At 28.0% G+C, this 6,462-nt stretch overlaps 1 non-coding gene across 1 annotated transcript; it reads left to right on the forward strand.

The window, feature by feature from the left end:
- Positions 1-556: 556 nt before the first annotated feature.
- Positions 557-627, forward strand: TRNAC-GCA (transfer RNA cysteine (anticodon GCA)). Its single transcript has one exon. It is a non-coding gene; the product is annotated as a tRNA-Cys (tRNA).
- Positions 628-6,462: the final 5,835 nt, after the last annotated feature.

The raw sequence follows: 6,462 nt of genomic DNA on the forward strand, positions 1-6,462 counted from the left end.
GGAGAATATGATTAGAGTATGTTATGTGTAATGTAATAAGGCTTGTATTTTTGAAACATGCATATATTTAAATGCAGCTATAGATCTGTCTCTAACTTTATTGCAGTCATATTTGTTCAGGATAACAAACACATAACATGTTGTGTGAATTTTTACAAATTTTCTATTGAAAATTGTAAAAAAAGAATAAGCACGATAATTTCTTGAAAATACCGTATAGTATTGGTATTCTATATCTATATAGATATGGATAAGATACTCGATTAGATAATATCTGTGTAACAGATCAAATTGATATTCTAGGGTTTACATATATTGAAAGTTGCTGTTATAATTAGAATGAACAAAGTTAAAAAAAAAAAGCAATATTGATTGGTTATGTATCAATTTTTATTTTCTGATCTCATTAAGAAAAAAAAATTTCTATTCAAATATTCAAGAATAATTCATAAAAGAATAGTTAACGGTTGCGATTTGTCTCAAGATTGTTTTTCAATTTTTCAATAGAAAGAAAAGGGGGGAGTATTCTCAAAAACTTCATATCTATATTTTTATTGGCGGCATGGCCGAGTGGTAAGGCGGGGGACTGCAAATCCTTTTTCCCCAGTTCAAATCCGGGTGTCGCCTGATCGATAAGAAACTGTAAATGAAAGATTATATTACGTTTTTTTAGAAAACTTTTTTTCCAACAGAAGCAAGCGAGGGAAAAGGAGTCTTGAGAATTGCGTTTGATTCGAAATTATAAGCATCAGTAGCTTAAAAAATGTTGTAAATATTTTTGTCTCGAATTCAAGGAAAGATTCTAGTAGTGAAAAGGAATCCATAAATTTAGAAATGATAGTTCGTTCACTACACAACTATTGTAGTGTCTGTCTCCTGACTGGGTCTTTTATTAGATTGGATTAAGAATAAGTCGGATAGTTTGATTATAAGTTACAAAAATCAACCCTTATTACTTTCAGTAGGTGGCTGCCTTCAAGAAAAATTAGGCAAATAAGTGGGGCATAATAAACAAATAAGTAGAGAGCTATATATTAGTTTTCGTAAAAAGTTTTAAAATTTATTAAACAATTTATTTTTATTATCCAAAGGGATATACTTCTTATGTACCACAAGTTTGAATATATGTTACAAAAATCAACCCTTATTACTTTCAGTAGTTGGCTGCCTTCAAGAAGAAAATAGGCAAATAAGTGGGGCATAATAAACAAAAAAGTGAAGAGCTACCTATTAGTTTTCATAAAAAATTTTAAAATTTATTAAACAATTTTTTTTTTATTATTCAAAGGAATTGACTTCTTATGTATCACAAGTTTGATTATAAGGTAAAAAAATCAACCCTTATTACTTTCACTAGGTGGCTGCCTTGAAGAAAAATTAGGCAAATAAGTGGGGCATAATAAACAAATAAGTGGAGAGCTATATATTAGTTTTCGTAAAAAGTTTTAAAATTTATTAAACAATTTTTTTTATTATTCAAAGGGATTCAGTTCTTCTATACCACAAGTTTGAATATAAGTTACAAAAATCAACCCTTATTACTACTAGGTGGCTGCCTTCAAGAAAAAAATAGGCAAATAAGTGGAGCATAATAATCAAATAAGTGCAGAGCTACCTATTAGTTTTCGTAAAAACTTTTAAAATTTATTAAACAATTTATTTTATTATTCAAAGGGATTCACTTCTTATGTACCACAAGTTTCAATATAAGTTACACAAATCAACCCTTATTACTTTCACTAGGTGGCTGCCTTGAAGAAAAAAATATGCAAATAAGTGGGGCATAATAAACAAATAAGTGAAGAGCTACCTATTAGTTTTCATAAAAAATTTTAAAATTTATTAAACAATTTATAGTTATTATCCAAAGGGATGCACTTCTTATGTACCACAAGTTTGAATATAAGTTAAAAAAATCAACGCTTATTACTTTCACTAGGTGGCTGCCTTGAAGAAAAAAATTAGTCAAATAAGTGGGGCATAATAAACAAATAAGTGAAGAGCTACCAATTAGTTTTTGTAAAAAGTTTTAAAATTTATTAAACAATCCAAAGGATGCACTTCTTATGTACCACATGTTTGATTATAAGTTACAAAAATAAACTCTTATTACTTTCACTAGGTGGCTGCCTTCAAGAAAAAAATAGGCAAATAAGTTGGACATAATAAAGTAATAAGTGCAGAGCTACATGTTAGTTTTCGTAAAAATTTATAAAATTTATTAAACAATTTTTTTTATTATCCGAAGGGATCCACTTCTTATGTACCACAAGTTTGATTAGAAGTTACAAAAATCAACCCTTATTACTTTCAATAGGTAGTTGCCTTGAAGAAAAAAATAGGCAAATATGTGGGGCATAATAAACAAATAAGTGGGGAGTTATCTATTAATTTTTGTAAAAAGTTTTAAAATTTATTAAACAACTTTTTTTTTATTATTCAAAGGGATTCACTTCTTATGTACCACAAGTTTGAATATAAGTTACAAAAATAAACCCTTATTACTTTCACTAGGTGACTGCCTTCAAGAAAAAAATAGGCATATAAGTGGGACATAATAAACAAATAAGTGCAGAGTTACCTATTAGTTTTCCTAAAAAGTTTTAAAATTTATTAAACAATTTATTTTTATTATCCAAAGGGATGCACCTCTTATGTACCACAAGTTTGATTATAAGTTACAAAAACCAACTCTTATTACTTTCACTAGGTGGCTGCCTTGAAGAAAAAATAGGCAAATAAGTGGGGCATAATAAACAGATAAGAGGAGAGCTATCTATTAGTTTTATTAAAAAGTTTTAAAATTTTTTAAACAATTTTTTTGTCTTATTCGAAGGAATTCAGTTCTTATGTGCCACAAGTTTGAATATAAGTTACAAAAATCAACCCTTATTACTTTCACTAGGTGGCTGCCTTCAAGAAAAAAATAGGCAAATAAGTGGAGCATAATAAACAAATAAGTGCAGAGCTACCTATTTGTTTTCGTAAAAAGTTTTAAGATTTATTAAACAATTTTTTTTACTATTCAAAGGGATTCACTTCTTATGTACCACAAGTTTGATTATAAGTTACAAAAATCAACCCTTATTACTTTCACTATGTGGCTACCGTGAAGAAAAAAATAGGCTAATAATTGGGACATAATAAATAAATAAGTGCAGAGCTACCTATTAGATTTCGTAAAAAGTTTTAAAATTTATTAAAAAATTTATTTTAGTTATCCAAAGAGATGCTCTTATGTACGACAAGTTTGATTATAAGTTATAAAAATCAACCCTTATTACTTTCACTAGGTGGCTGCCTTGAAGAAAAAATAGGGAAATAAGTGGGCCATAATAAACAAATAAGTGGAGAGCTATCTATTAGTTTTTGTAAAAAGTTTTAAAATTTATTAAACAATTTTTTTTTATTATTCAAAGGAATTCACTTCTTAGGTATCACAAGTTTGAATATAAGTTACAAAAATCAACACTTATTTCTTTCACTAGGTGGTTGCTCTGAAGAAAAAAATAGGCAAATAAGTGGGGCATAATAAACAAATAAGTGCAGAGCTACCTATTAGTTTTCGTAAAAAGTTTTAAAATTTATTAAACAATTTATTTTCATTATCCAAAGGATGCACTTCTTATGTACCACAAGTTTGATTATAAGTTACAAAAATCAACCCTTATTACTTTCATTAGGTGGCTGCCTTGAAGAAAAAAATAGGCAAATAAGTGCGGCATAATAAACAAATAAGTGAAGAGCTACCTATTAGTTTTTGTTATGGTATCGTAGCATGCGGAAGCGCAGGATCGTGACAATTGGAAATTAAAGAGAAGCAAATAAAAGAGCAAGAGAAATAACACACAAGGATTTACGTGGAAAACCTCTTTTGAATGTAAGAGGAAAAACCACGGGACGATAATGAACAAAGTTCCACTATGAAAAGAAGAGTACAAAGCTCTTAAATGGGAACAAGAATCCTCACCAAAAACACTCAAGTGTCTATTACAAAGTGTGTCTCTGTAAATGTTTTTCTATATTTTTTTCAAGTCATGGAGATGTTATTTATAGGCTTCAAAGTTGAACCACTCAATAAGCCATATGAAGAGTCTTCAGAAACTGCACTAGTAAATAGGCCATATGAAGAGTCTCTAAAACTTAAGCAGAGTAATGATTAAAAATTAGTGCTTAAGTAACATGTGGTATTAGGAATTGAATGAGAACCACATATTCTAACAGTTTTCATTAAAAATTTTAAAATTTATTAAACAATTTTTTTTATTATTCAAAGGAATTCACTTCTTATGTATCACAAGTTTGAATATAAGTTACAAAAATCAACACTTATTTCTTTCACTAGGTAGGCTGCCTTGAAGAAAAAAATAGGCAAATAAGTGGCACATAATAAACAAATAAGTGCAGAGCTACCTATTAGTTTTTGTAAAAAGTTTTAAAATTTATTAAACAATTTATTTTTATTATCCAAAGGATGAACTTCTTATGTACCACAAGTTTGATTATAAATTACAAAAATCAACCCTTATTACTTTCACAATGTGGCTGCGCTGAAGAAAAAAATACGCAAATAAATGGGACATAATAAACAAATAACTGCAGAGCTACCTATTAGTTTTCGTAAAAAGTTTTAAAATTTATTAAATAATTTATTTTTATTATCCAAAGGATGCACTTCTTCTGTACCACAAGTTTGATTATAAGTTAGAAAAATCAACCTTTATTACTTTCACTAGGTGGCTGATTTGAAGAAAAAATTAGGCAAATAAGTGGGGCATAATATACTAATAAGTGCAGAGCTACCTGTTTGTTTTCGTAAAAAGTTTTAAAATTTATTAAACAATTTTTTTAACTATTCAAAGGGATTCACTTCTTATGTACCACAAGTTTGATTATAAGTTACAAAAATCAACCCTTATAACTTTCACTAGGTGGCTGAAGAAAAAGTAGGCAAATAAGTGGGGCATAATAAACAAATAAGTGGAGAGCTATCTATTAGTTTTTGTAAAAAGTTTTAAAATTTATTAAACAATTTTTTTTATTATTCAAAGGGATTCACTTCTTATGTAACACAAGTTTGAATATAAGTTACAATAATCAACCCTTATTACTTTCACTAGATGGCTGCCTTGAGGAAAAAAATAGGCAAATAAGTGGGGCATAATAAACAAATAAGTGAAGAGCTACCTATTAGTTTTAATAAAAAAATTTAAAATTTATTAAACAATTTTTTTTTATTATTCAAGGGAATTCACTTCTTATGTATCACATGTTTTAATATAAGTTAAAAAAATCAACCCTTATTAATTTCACTAGGTGGCTGCCTTCAAGAAAAAAATAGGCAAATAAGTGGGACATAATAAACAAATAAGTGCAGAGCTACCTATTAGTATTCGTAAAAAGTTTCAAAATTTATTAAACAATTTATTTTTATTATCCAAAAGGATGCACTTCTTATGTACCACAAGTTTGATTATAAGTTACAAAAATCAACCCTTATTACTTTCACTAGCTGGCTGCCTTGAAGAAAAAAATAGGCAAATAAGTAGGATAAAATAAACAAATAAGTGGAGAGCTACCTATTAATTTTTGTAAAAACTTTTAAAATTTATTAAGCAATTTAGTTTTATTATCCAAAGGATGCACTTCTTATGTACCATAAGTTTGATTATAAGTTACAAAAATCAACCCTTATTAATTTCACTAGGTGGGTGCCTTGAAGTAAAAAAGCGACAAATAAGTTGGGCATAATAAACAAATAAGTGGAGACCTACCTATTAATTTTCGTAAAAAGTTTTAAAATTTATTAAAAGATTTATTTTTATTATTCAAAGGATGCACTTCTTATGTACCACAAGTTTGATTATAAGATACAAAAATCAACTCTTATTACTTTCACTAGCTGGCTGCCTTGAAGAACAAAATAGGAAAATAAGTGGGACATAATAAACAAATAAGTGGAGAGCTACCTATTTGTTTTCGAAAAAAGTTTTAAAATTTATTAAACAATTTTTTTTACTATTCAAAGGGATTCACTTTTTATGTACCACAAGTTTGATTATAACTTACAAAAATCAGCCCTTATTACTTTCACTATGTGGCTCCCTTGAAGAAAAAAAATAGGCAAAGAAGTGGGAGATAATAAACAAATAAGTGCAGAGCTACCTATTAGATTTCGTAAAAAGTTTTAAAATTTATTAAACAATTTATTTTTGATATCCAAAGGATGCCCTTCTTATGTACCACAAGTTTGATTATAAGTTACAAAAATAAACTCTTATCACTTTCACTAGTTGGCTGTCCTGAAGAAAAAAATAGGCAAATAAGTGGGGCATAATAAACAACCAAGTGCAGAGCAACCTATTTGTTTTCGTAAAAAGTTTTAAAATTTATTAAACAATTTTTTTTTACTATTCAAAGGGATTTACTTCTTATGTACCACAAGTTTGATTATAAGTTACA

The sequence above is a fragment of the Vigna unguiculata genome, chromosome 3 (genome assembly GCF_037176805.1).
Source record: "Vigna unguiculata cultivar grain cowpea cultivar isolate G323 ecotype 2 chromosome 3, ASM3717680v1, whole genome shotgun sequence".
Classification (NCBI taxonomy): domain Eukaryota; kingdom Viridiplantae; phylum Streptophyta; class Magnoliopsida; order Fabales; family Fabaceae; genus Vigna; species Vigna unguiculata.